At 40.0% G+C, this 10,329-nt stretch overlaps 1 pseudogene; it reads right to left on the bottom strand.

The window, feature by feature from the left end:
* Positions 1 to 6,583: 6,583 nt before the first annotated feature.
* On the bottom strand, positions 6,584 to 6,702 carry LOC118608893 (annotated as a pseudogene).
* Positions 6,703 to 10,329: the final 3,627 nt, after the last annotated feature.

Here is a 10,329-nt window from a genome sequence, read left to right as displayed (position 1 = left end):
CAATTAGCACCACCTTCCACTCCCAGAACTCCGTTTTGTAAAACTGAAACTCTACACCCATTAAACCCCCTCCTCTCCTTTCCCCGGTTCCCGGCAACCACCATTCTACTTTCTGCCTCTATGATTCTGACTACTTTAAGTACCTCACATAAGTGGAATCATAGAGTATTTTTTTATGACCAGATTATTTTATTTAGTATAATATGCTGAAGTTTCATCCATGTCGTAGCATGTTGCAGAATTTCCTTCCTTTTTGAGGCTGAATAATACTCCATTGTGCATGTGTGTGTGTGTGCATATATTACATTTTCGCTTATCGTTTTTTCTGTGGATGAGCACTCAGACTGCTTCCATATTTTAACTATTGTGAATACTGCTTCAGTGAACATGGGTGTACAAATATCTCTTTGAGACCTCGCTTTTAATTCTTTTGGGTATATACCCAGAAGTAAAATTATTGGATCATATGGTAATGCTATTTTTGTTTTCACGGTGGTTTTATCATTTTATATTTCTACCAACAGTGCACAGGAGTTCCAGTTTCTCCACATCCTCACCAACACTTGCTATTTTCTGTATTATTGATAGTAGCCATCTTGAAGGATATGAAGCAGTATCTCATTGAGTTTTTCCTTGAATTTCCCTGATGAATCGTGACGGGCAACTTTGCGTGTGCTTATTGTCCAATTGTATATATACTTTGGCGAAATATCTACTCAAGCTTTTTGCCCATTTTTGGATTAAGAGTTTTTGTTGTTAAGTTTTAAGGGTTCTCTCTATATTCTGGATATAAATCCCTTATCAAATTCTTACATATCTTTTTCGAAGGGGCACAATTCAACCCATAGCATCGCCTTTCAGACCCATGCGTGTCCTCTCCATTTCCAAAAGTGCTAACCTCACATTTCCATTCCACTATCAAGAACAAAGCCGTACAGAGTCTGTGGAAGTGTCATAACTTTCATATTATGGGAAGTAGGAGGCAGTTTTACAATTTGTTGCATATATACTCCATGCTAAAGACAAAGATACATACTAAAGAAAACATGGTTCTCATTATGGAGAGTGGACTCTGTCATTTTCAACAAATCCTTTCTTTTTCTTTAGAAAGTCCAAGGCAGAAAAAAAAAAGTCCCTCTAACTATTGTGCTATAGACTAAGTTCCCTCATGCCCCCTCCCATTTTATATGCATACCTGACCATTGGAACTGAGATCCTGATGCCCAGATTATACAAAATCACATGCTTATTTTACTCAGAAATAAGGTTTTCCTTTGCCTACACTTTGGAAGATATACCAAGCTAAAAGGTATGCCACTATAGCTGGGCTTTTGGTGTTGCAGTTGTCAATCGCTTTGCCTTTGTTTCTGTTAAATCTGGCCCACATCTTTGCTGCTGTTCCAAACACTTAGGAACCATGACTCGGCACGATCGGGTGTGGCTTGGCCTACCTACCCCTTGTCAGGCAGGTGAAAACAGCCAAGCTCAGTTCAAACACGCTCAAGCGATTTGGTACCTGGAAATCCCCACAAAACGAATTCCATCCCAGATCTTTCTCAACACCCAGAGGAGGGAGCACAAGGGCTGTTTGTTTTTCTAAGTTCCCCTGCCTGCAACCCTACAGTCTGGGAAGCCAAGGGAGCAGGTGGCAGGTAGAAATGCATATTTGTTAGTGTGGGGTCTCCGGTCAGGGTCAGGACGTAGATCTGATGCCTTAGAGGAGCCCAGAGACTCAGTATCATGCCCTGTAATTCTGAGGGGTGATATTTAGAACTGGGGACTCCAGCCCCAAGGTGCCCACATCAAACCCCTCCACCAGGCTCACACCAAGGGCCCACAGGGCTATTGCCTCTGTGATTCTGGTCTCTTGTTGCTTCCCATTGTTCTTATTTTCCAGACTTCTTGGGTTCCAGTCTTGTTTTCCACATTCTTAGGCTCAGTCCAATGCTGAGTAATGATTCAGAGCCAGAAGTTTGGAGGCATTAAGCTGCCACTCCAACCAGAGGAGTAACCACTTTAGGCACCAAAGGGGGTGGGGGAGGGCTGGCCTTACCTACAGGCCCATGGCCTCAAGGCGCCTATAGGAGGCATGGTGGTAGCCAGGGAAGGCCACTTGTTTTCTTTGGCAGGGCTGGGGAGAAGTGAGGATGTTCCCCACTGAATCCCCATCACTGGTCTTCCTCGGGTCTGTTACTTCACACACGAAATGTGACACCCACAAGCTATTGTTCTCCTTCCTTTCTCTTCCCCTCTTGCATTCCACCCCAGGTTCATTTTTGGAAATATTTTAATCCAAAAGTGCCCTGGCATAAAGGAAAGATCTGATATCAAAAAGGGTGTGACTCAGTGTTTTCCCTTGCATGACCCTGGTTTATGACACATCCACTGGATACGGTGCTGGCCCGAGCTCCTGGTGGTAGACCCCAGGGCTGGTGTGGCAATCCAGTGGGTCAGACAGAAGGCCTGAGAGGTGCCAGGCACCCAAGTGGGCTCTCAAAGTACATTGTACAAAATCATGGCTATGTAACAACAGCCAACATTCGCTGAGTATCTTCCGTGTAACAGGTGTTGCGCAATTTAATTCTTACAACAATCCTATGAAGTAGGTACTATTATTTTTCCCACTGTACCAGTGAAGAAACTGTCACAGAGGGGTCCAAGATCACACAGTTAATACAAGGCAGAGTGAGGATTTTAACTTTGAAAGTCCAGCTCTGAAGTTGGACTCTTAATTACTGCTCTCTCTTAACAAAAGCATAGGTATTATGGTCCTCACTTTACAAATGAGGAAGCTGAGGAAGACGAAGTCAAGCGTCGTGCTCCACTCCACACTGCCAGGGAGGCACGGAGCTGAGACCGGCACCTTCCGTTCTGACCCTTCGCCACTAGCCGTCGAGGGGTGGGGAGGTTGAGGAGCAGTGGTGGAGTCGGGATGTAACTGCATCCTACTCACCCTTCTCCACCCCGAGTTTCTACCTTCCTCCTCAGGCTTCAAGCTCTCGTTTCAGGTGACAGGAAGCTACTAGAGAAAGAGCCAGATAGCAAGTGAGCAGGTGAGGAAATCAGAAACCTGCACCTGCCAATCTAGGAATCAGTCTACCACGCCTTATGGAACTGACACCTGGCCACCCAGGTAAAGCATCCTGATGCCTCAGGCAGAGGGAGGGGCACATTAGAGGAAGTTAGAGTTTCCCGAAACACGGACAGTGAGTAGGAGAGAAAATAAAGAGGGCTAAGAAGTGATAGAAACAGGTTGGAATGAGATACCCTTTCAACTGGAAGGAGCCGTAGAGATGAATCGGTACAAATCTCTTATTGTATCGATAATGAGAGCTAACATTGATTGGGCACTTATTATGTGCGGGGCACTGTGCTGAGTGATTTCCTTGTGCCTACAACAATTCTATAAGCAGGTGCTATTTTTGTCTCCATGAGGAAACTGAATCAAAGATTTAATTGGCCCAATAACACAGAACCCACATTTGTTTGTGCTCGTTAACTTTTTATCATAGACCATCCCAAACATACGCAAAATTAGAAAGAATATCATAATGAACCCACATAAATCTATTGATCAGTTGCAATAATTATCAACATAAGACAGAGCTTGCTCCATCATCTGTCCCCCACCAACTGGTCTGCTACTAGATTATTTTGAAATGTCATTTATTCATTGCTTATTATTTTGGATGATATGTAATAAAATTTTATATATCTATTACATACTATATATAACATTTAATATAATACACATAATAGTTACATATTATTTCTGTATCATATCCTGTTATTATCTGTACATATTTTCATGTTTCTCCAAGAAAGGACTTACTTAACATAACTGTAATATCAACATTACCTCTAAAGAAAATAACATAATTTCTTAAAATCAGCAAATGTCCAAACACTTCAAATATCACAGATTGTTCCATAAGTGTATTTTTACAATTGGCTTATTTGAATTAGAATCAAAACCAGTCTACATACACATTGCGTTTGGTTGCTGAGTCTCTTAAATCTCTAATATCTAAGGTTCCTTCTCCCCCTGCCACTCATTTGTTGAAGAAACAAAGTCATTCACCCTGTACAATTTCTCACATTTTGGATTTTGCTGATTATATCCATGTTGTGTCATTGAACACTTTCCTTCATCCTCTGTATTTTCTGTAAACCGGAAGTTAGACCTAGTGGTTTGATTGGATTCACACTTGTTTGGCAAAGAAACATCTCAAGCAGTGCACCAGTCAAAGCTGCCATGCTTAAGCTGACTCTTTTTCAGAAAATAAGGTTCTAGCCCAAGCTCATAAAGCAAATGAAGGACAGAACCAGAACCGGAACTAAGTCTTCTGACTCCAATTCTCTCACCGCCCTGCCCTTACCACCTCTTGTAGTCTATCACAGGACTTGAATCTAGAATTTTCTCCTTGGAATGGAAGGACAGTTTGGCTGTTATTTAATCTTGCCTCTTTTACCTCCTTCTATGAAAGAAGCAGTGGGCAAGTTCAAACCTTTCTTTGCTATATGGCAATATTTTAATTTTAAGCAGATGGTAGAAGGGAGGGATCTCCCCAAAACTGGGTGGAGCTCTGCACCTTATGCTTTTGCCAGAGGGCTGGAGGCTCTTAGGCCAGAACTCTGGCACTGAAGTCATTCTTACTCCCTTTCTCTCTCCTTTCAAATATTGAGAGCCAATTTACCTGAGTGAGTGCTGACAGGAACATTTTATCCGTTTGACTTACTCATTTTCATTAAAGGGAAAGAGGTGTATGCATGCTAGCAGTGTTGGATGCCTAAGGAGGTGTGCAGAATTCCATGAGGAAATAGGAGAGGAAGTTAATGAAGGTGGCGACCATTCTGGGAGTTTCAGAAGTGAGCAGTCCCCTCTCCCCATTCTTGCTACACTGAACATGCAGATGCAAGAATCGAGGCTGTATAAATACAAACAAAACTATTCCAAACACAAAAATTGGACCGGAGTGGGTGGGGAAGGGGAGGAAGATATTTCAAATGCACAATAGCAGTGCAAGTTCACATTTATTAAACACTTAAGACATCACCCTACAAGGTGCTTTTATCTGAAACTGCAGGTGGGTAAGAAAGCAGGATCCCACAGATAGCACTAGTGAAGGCAGAATTCAAATACACGTTTTTGTTATCTAGTGTTTGTGGCATAATCATTAAACTACAAGGTCAGCTAAATTAAAATGAATATTTGAGAAGGGGTAGCAATTTAGAAGGGAGTTTTAGTGGTGTTTAGGAGTGGCTCAAGTAATGCACAGTGGGATCCCCAGCCTTTGGGGTCCAGTCATTTCCATTTTGGCTCAGGTCTCTGAAATCCATTAAGCAAATTTTACAGATGGAGGGGTGGGAAGGTTCCGTAAAAACTTGACTGTGGAGAAACAACAGTTAAGCACTCTCCTGCTCCCTCTCTGTCAAGTTTAAGGCTTCTAAGTGGGAAGAATTATCAGGGTCACATCTGGCACCACAAAGCCTTAGTGTGAATTCGAAAGTGACACCTCTTGTGGGTGGATAAATTGCAAAAGTCTGCTTTTCTGGGAGGCCACTGCTGCAAGGCTGATATCTGCAATAGGGCTTATTGCTTGGGTCAGTGGGGGGTCAGATTCCAGCCCCCTTCATGCTTGCAGCCAAACAAGAAAATAGGCAGCAGGGCCCTGCAAGAGGCAAGCTTGTTTCCCCGCCCAACACACTTTGCACTTGTCAAGTTCAAGTCACTCTTGCTGAGTCGTTACCATCTTTTGGTGGTTGTTTCACATGACTACGGTCTCATGTCAGCTCAGAAAAGGCAGACCCCAATTACTAGATTACTCGCAGTGCTGGCTTGTCTGCCCCCCTTTTCCGCCCACCACATTCAAGGTCCTGGCAGCCAAATCTTTTCCAGCCTCATTGGTTTGGCTCAGGAGGCCGGGCTGATGTTAGTGTATATCCGCAGCCCAGAGATTGTGGCTTTATTATTCTATCTCTAAGCTGGTCGATTTAAATGGCTTATTTATATCATTGGCTTTTGTAAAAAAAAAAAAAAAAGACATTTTATAAACTTTAAAAAAAAAAAACAGGCTAAAAGCACGAGGTAAATATGAATCAATATAAGCCGCTGAGAAATAAATTTGGTCATAACTTAGTCATTCTACTTTTGGAAATTTATAGTAAAAAAAAAAATGCTAAACACAACCGGAAAAACTCCAAAACTCTTATCCCCAAAGATATTCACTGCTATGTTATTTATAATGGGGAAAAAATGAAATCAGCTGTTCTTTATGAGAAGCTTGTAAGTTGATAAATTATGGGTACATATCACCCAATAGTTTTACACAGTTTTCAGAACTTGTGTTTATTAGAAGAAATGAAATGCCTATGATGTTCTGTTATGAAAAAATTATCAGGAAGTAAAGTAATATAGAGTATGATCATAACTGTCAGATATATATATATATATGTATACACACACACACACACACACACACACACACATATATATATATATATTAGGCAAAGCAATCCTGGGTTGATCTTATAGAAGGCAAGGACCTTGTCAGCTTACAATCCCTAATTTTTTATTTTTTTACTCCTACAGCACCTGGTCTTCCTACGTGGTCTCCCATCCAAGTACTAACCAGGCCCGACTCTGTTTAGCTTCCAAGATCAGACAGGATTGGGCTTGTTCAGGGCAGCATGGCCGTAGACAGACATACTTTAAAAAATTCAGGAAGATGGTATACTAAAAGCAGTCTTGTTGAGCCAAATGATAATAACTAACATTTATTGAGTTTTTACTATGTGCTAGGTATTGTTCTGAATGATTTCCATATATTAACTCAGTTTGTCCTTGTAGCAACGCCTTGAGGTAAGTACAATTATTCTGATTCCCATTTTGAGCAGTTTTTCAAGTCATATAGAAAATAAATTAAAAGGTGGAAGATAATTCCAGGAAGTCTTAACAACCACGCCTCCTCGCTGTTGATCAGTTAATTAAAAAGTAGGAAAAGGACAATATACAGAGATATCATTAAAAATGTTGCCTACAAAAAAAAAAGTTACATACAACGGAGTGAACCTGGATCATCTTGTCATAATAGAAAGCAAGAGAACTCTCAGAGAGCAAAGGGAAGTGTCAAAAGGACACAAGAGCTGAAAGGAAGAGGCTCCCCTCTGCTAAAGAAAATAAACCCGAGAATCAAGAATTGTAGTGTATTAAAACACATCAGGATGTGGAGGAGAAATCTCACTGGTCGTCTTCACAGAAGCTAGAAAATAACTCAGTATTTTTGAAAACTGGTAGAGAGGGAAAGAATCAAACATTTATCCCACTTACATTGTACAGATATTGGGGGTAACTAAATTGTTGATGAGGGCAAGTTTCTTTTTATGAAAATATTTCAGATAATAAATGAGGCAGAAATAATAGAATAGTGCCATTTTTAACTCCTGATAATATAATGAATTAAGCAACTACATTACATTACAGAAAAAGACATAGCCGGATAGCATATGCTTCCTGATGGAATCATCACATCATCATCTGTGAAGCGTCCAAGCCATAAACAAACAAAAAACCTGAATCAGATTGCACCTCTCGATATGATTCCCAATTTTTAAGATAATGCAAGAGACAGAGAAGTGTTTTAAATGACACCATAGGAAATAAAATGGGTACAATCTAGACTGTGGGAAACTGTATAGGACATAGGACCTCATTTCTTCAACCCATACATAAATTGTAAGGAAAAAAGAGGAAAGGGGACCTATAGATTAAAAACAAAACAAAACAAAACAAAACAAAACCCAAAAAACAAAAACAAACAAAAAAAATCACCTAATTCCAATGATCTTATTTGGATTTTATTTGGAGGAAAAATTTCTTACAACTTTTTTTCTCTCAAAACATTTTTTGAGACAATCAGAGAAATTCAAATATTGTCTGGATGCCTGATTAAATTAATGGATTATTGTTTATTTTTTAGGTGTGATGATAGTATTGTAGTCACACCTTTTAAAAGAAGTCCTTGTCTTTTAAAGATGCATTCTAAAATATTTATGGGTGAAAATACATGATTTCTAAGGTTCACTTTGATATATTCCAAGAGCAAGTGGTAAGTGGACCGTGGATAGATGCACTAAAGATTGGCCATGAATCATCATTGTGAAGCTGAGTGATGGGTACATGGGGCTCGTCATACTCTTTTCTCTGCTTTTATACAGGCTTTAATATTTCTGTAGCAAAAAAAAAAAAAAGTTAATGGTACAGTGATGTCTTAATTTCATTCTTACTTAAAACATTTAAGTCTCTCGCTATAGAATTGAGGACTAGGTCAGGCAATGGCTGAAGGCATTGACTGAGGATCAGACTGCTTGCATTTGATTGCCAGCTCTGCTGCTTATTAGCTGGATAACCTAGAGTAAGGAACTTCATGTTGCTCTGTTTCACTTCCCTCATTTGTAAAATTGGAATAACAATACCATCCACTTACGACTTCATTGAGTTATTATGATGATAAAATGAATAAAGTTCCTCCAGTGTCTAGAATAATTCATAGAACACCCCCCGTATTGAGCAGTATATGAATTTACTACTTAATTATTTTTATTAAATTTCTTTTCTTTTCTTTTCTTTCTTTCTTTCTTTCTTTCTTTCTTTCTTTCTTTCTTTCTTCTTTCTTTCTTAAGTCTTCTGATAAAAGTGTCTCCACTCATTTTGCATTTATACTTATGATTCTGATTCAAATTCCATGTCTCATCACCAACCCCAATTCTGATACCAACTAACGATTCTAGTATCAACTCCAACAGGTCAGTTTTCTCTCCACTCATCCAAGCGACTAATTCTCCCGTGCCAGCTGGATGTCCATTCAACTTGATTCTGCCAGTGGTCTACCTGGAGATAGTGTCAGATCTCCCAGGTTAAAGGCTCAGTCCTACAAGACAGACCCACCTGTCTTCAGACATAGTCATAAGCCCAAAATGTTGCCTGTGTTTCTGACCCATCACCTATAAATCAGAGGTTCCAACAACCCCGTCCTTAGGTTTGATTAAGTTTTTAGATCAGCTCATAAAACTTAGAGAAATATTTTACTTACTAGATCACTAGTTTATTATAAAAGGATGTAATTCAGGAACAACCAGAGAGAAGAGATGCATAGGGCAAGGTATGGGGAAAATGCATCCTCTCAAGCTACCACTTTCCCCCAAACCTCCACATGTTTACCAACCCAGAAACTCTCCAAACACCTCCTTTTGGGTTTTTATGGAGGCTTCTTTACATAGACATGATTGATTTAATCATCAGCCGCTGGTGACTGAACTCAATCTCTAACCCTTCTCCCCTCCCGGAGGGGCAGGGGTGGGACTGAAAGTTCTAACCCTCTAATCACATGGTGGTTCTCTCAAAGAGTCCTCCATCTTTAGGCCACCTAGGGGTGTCCTAAAAGTCACCTCATTGACATAGCAAAAGTCACCTTTATCATTAGGAAATTCCAAGAGTTTTAGGAGCTCTGTGCCAGAAATTTTGATGAAGACCAAACATATATCTTATTATATATCACAATATCACAGTACTTAATTAGTCAGTCTTCACTCCTAATGCATTAGCTACAATTGTTCAGTTCCTTTAAAGTGGAACAAAAACTTAAAGTCACGTTTGAAGCAATCCAAGGGCAAATCTTGCTAGATTTTAATGGTTTACTTTCAGTCTTTTATAGTTATTTATCTACACCTAATCTAACAGGTGCGTGTATGTGTTGTTGTTACTGTTTTCGTTTGGTATGCTTCGTCTTTATCAAAACGACTTCATTTTCTTACGAATGTTCTTTCTGCATTATATTCCCACCCATTTATGTAATTACATTACAAATTTTCAGTTGCAACCTTTGTAAACAAGGTCGGGAACACACAAACTGACTCTTGGTAAAAAGACAACACAACTGGTGGAAGAAGTGCCCAGATGCAGTCTGAACAGGCCACCAGCAAGCGTGAAGCTTTCTGGCTGCATCGGACATACACTTTACAGAGAGAGTGGAAACCGCCTGAGTTAACCTACTGGGTTCCTCATGTGCAGATCAGTTAGAGAATCTATTGTATACATGTCAGCACTTGTTGTGTTTGCATAGTATAGTCTTCCTTTATTCTAATTTGTTCGAATGATCGATACTGTATTATAACTCTTGTCCACCAAAGAAAAAAATCGAACTTCGTATCTTTAAACTGACTTTTTAGTGAATCCAGAGGACCAGAATCAAACACAAAGAATATGTGCAAATAATGGGTTGCTGGAGTCTACAGAACTCTAGGGTCTGAGCATCAGTGGTTACTGGTTGC

This window comes from Rousettus aegyptiacus, unplaced genomic scaffold (assembly GCF_014176215.1).
Source record: "Rousettus aegyptiacus isolate mRouAeg1 unplaced genomic scaffold, mRouAeg1.p scaffold_m13_p_10, whole genome shotgun sequence".
NCBI classification, from domain to species: Eukaryota; Metazoa; Chordata; class Mammalia; order Chiroptera; family Pteropodidae; genus Rousettus; species Rousettus aegyptiacus.
This window is presented reverse-complemented; position numbering and strand designations above follow the sequence as displayed.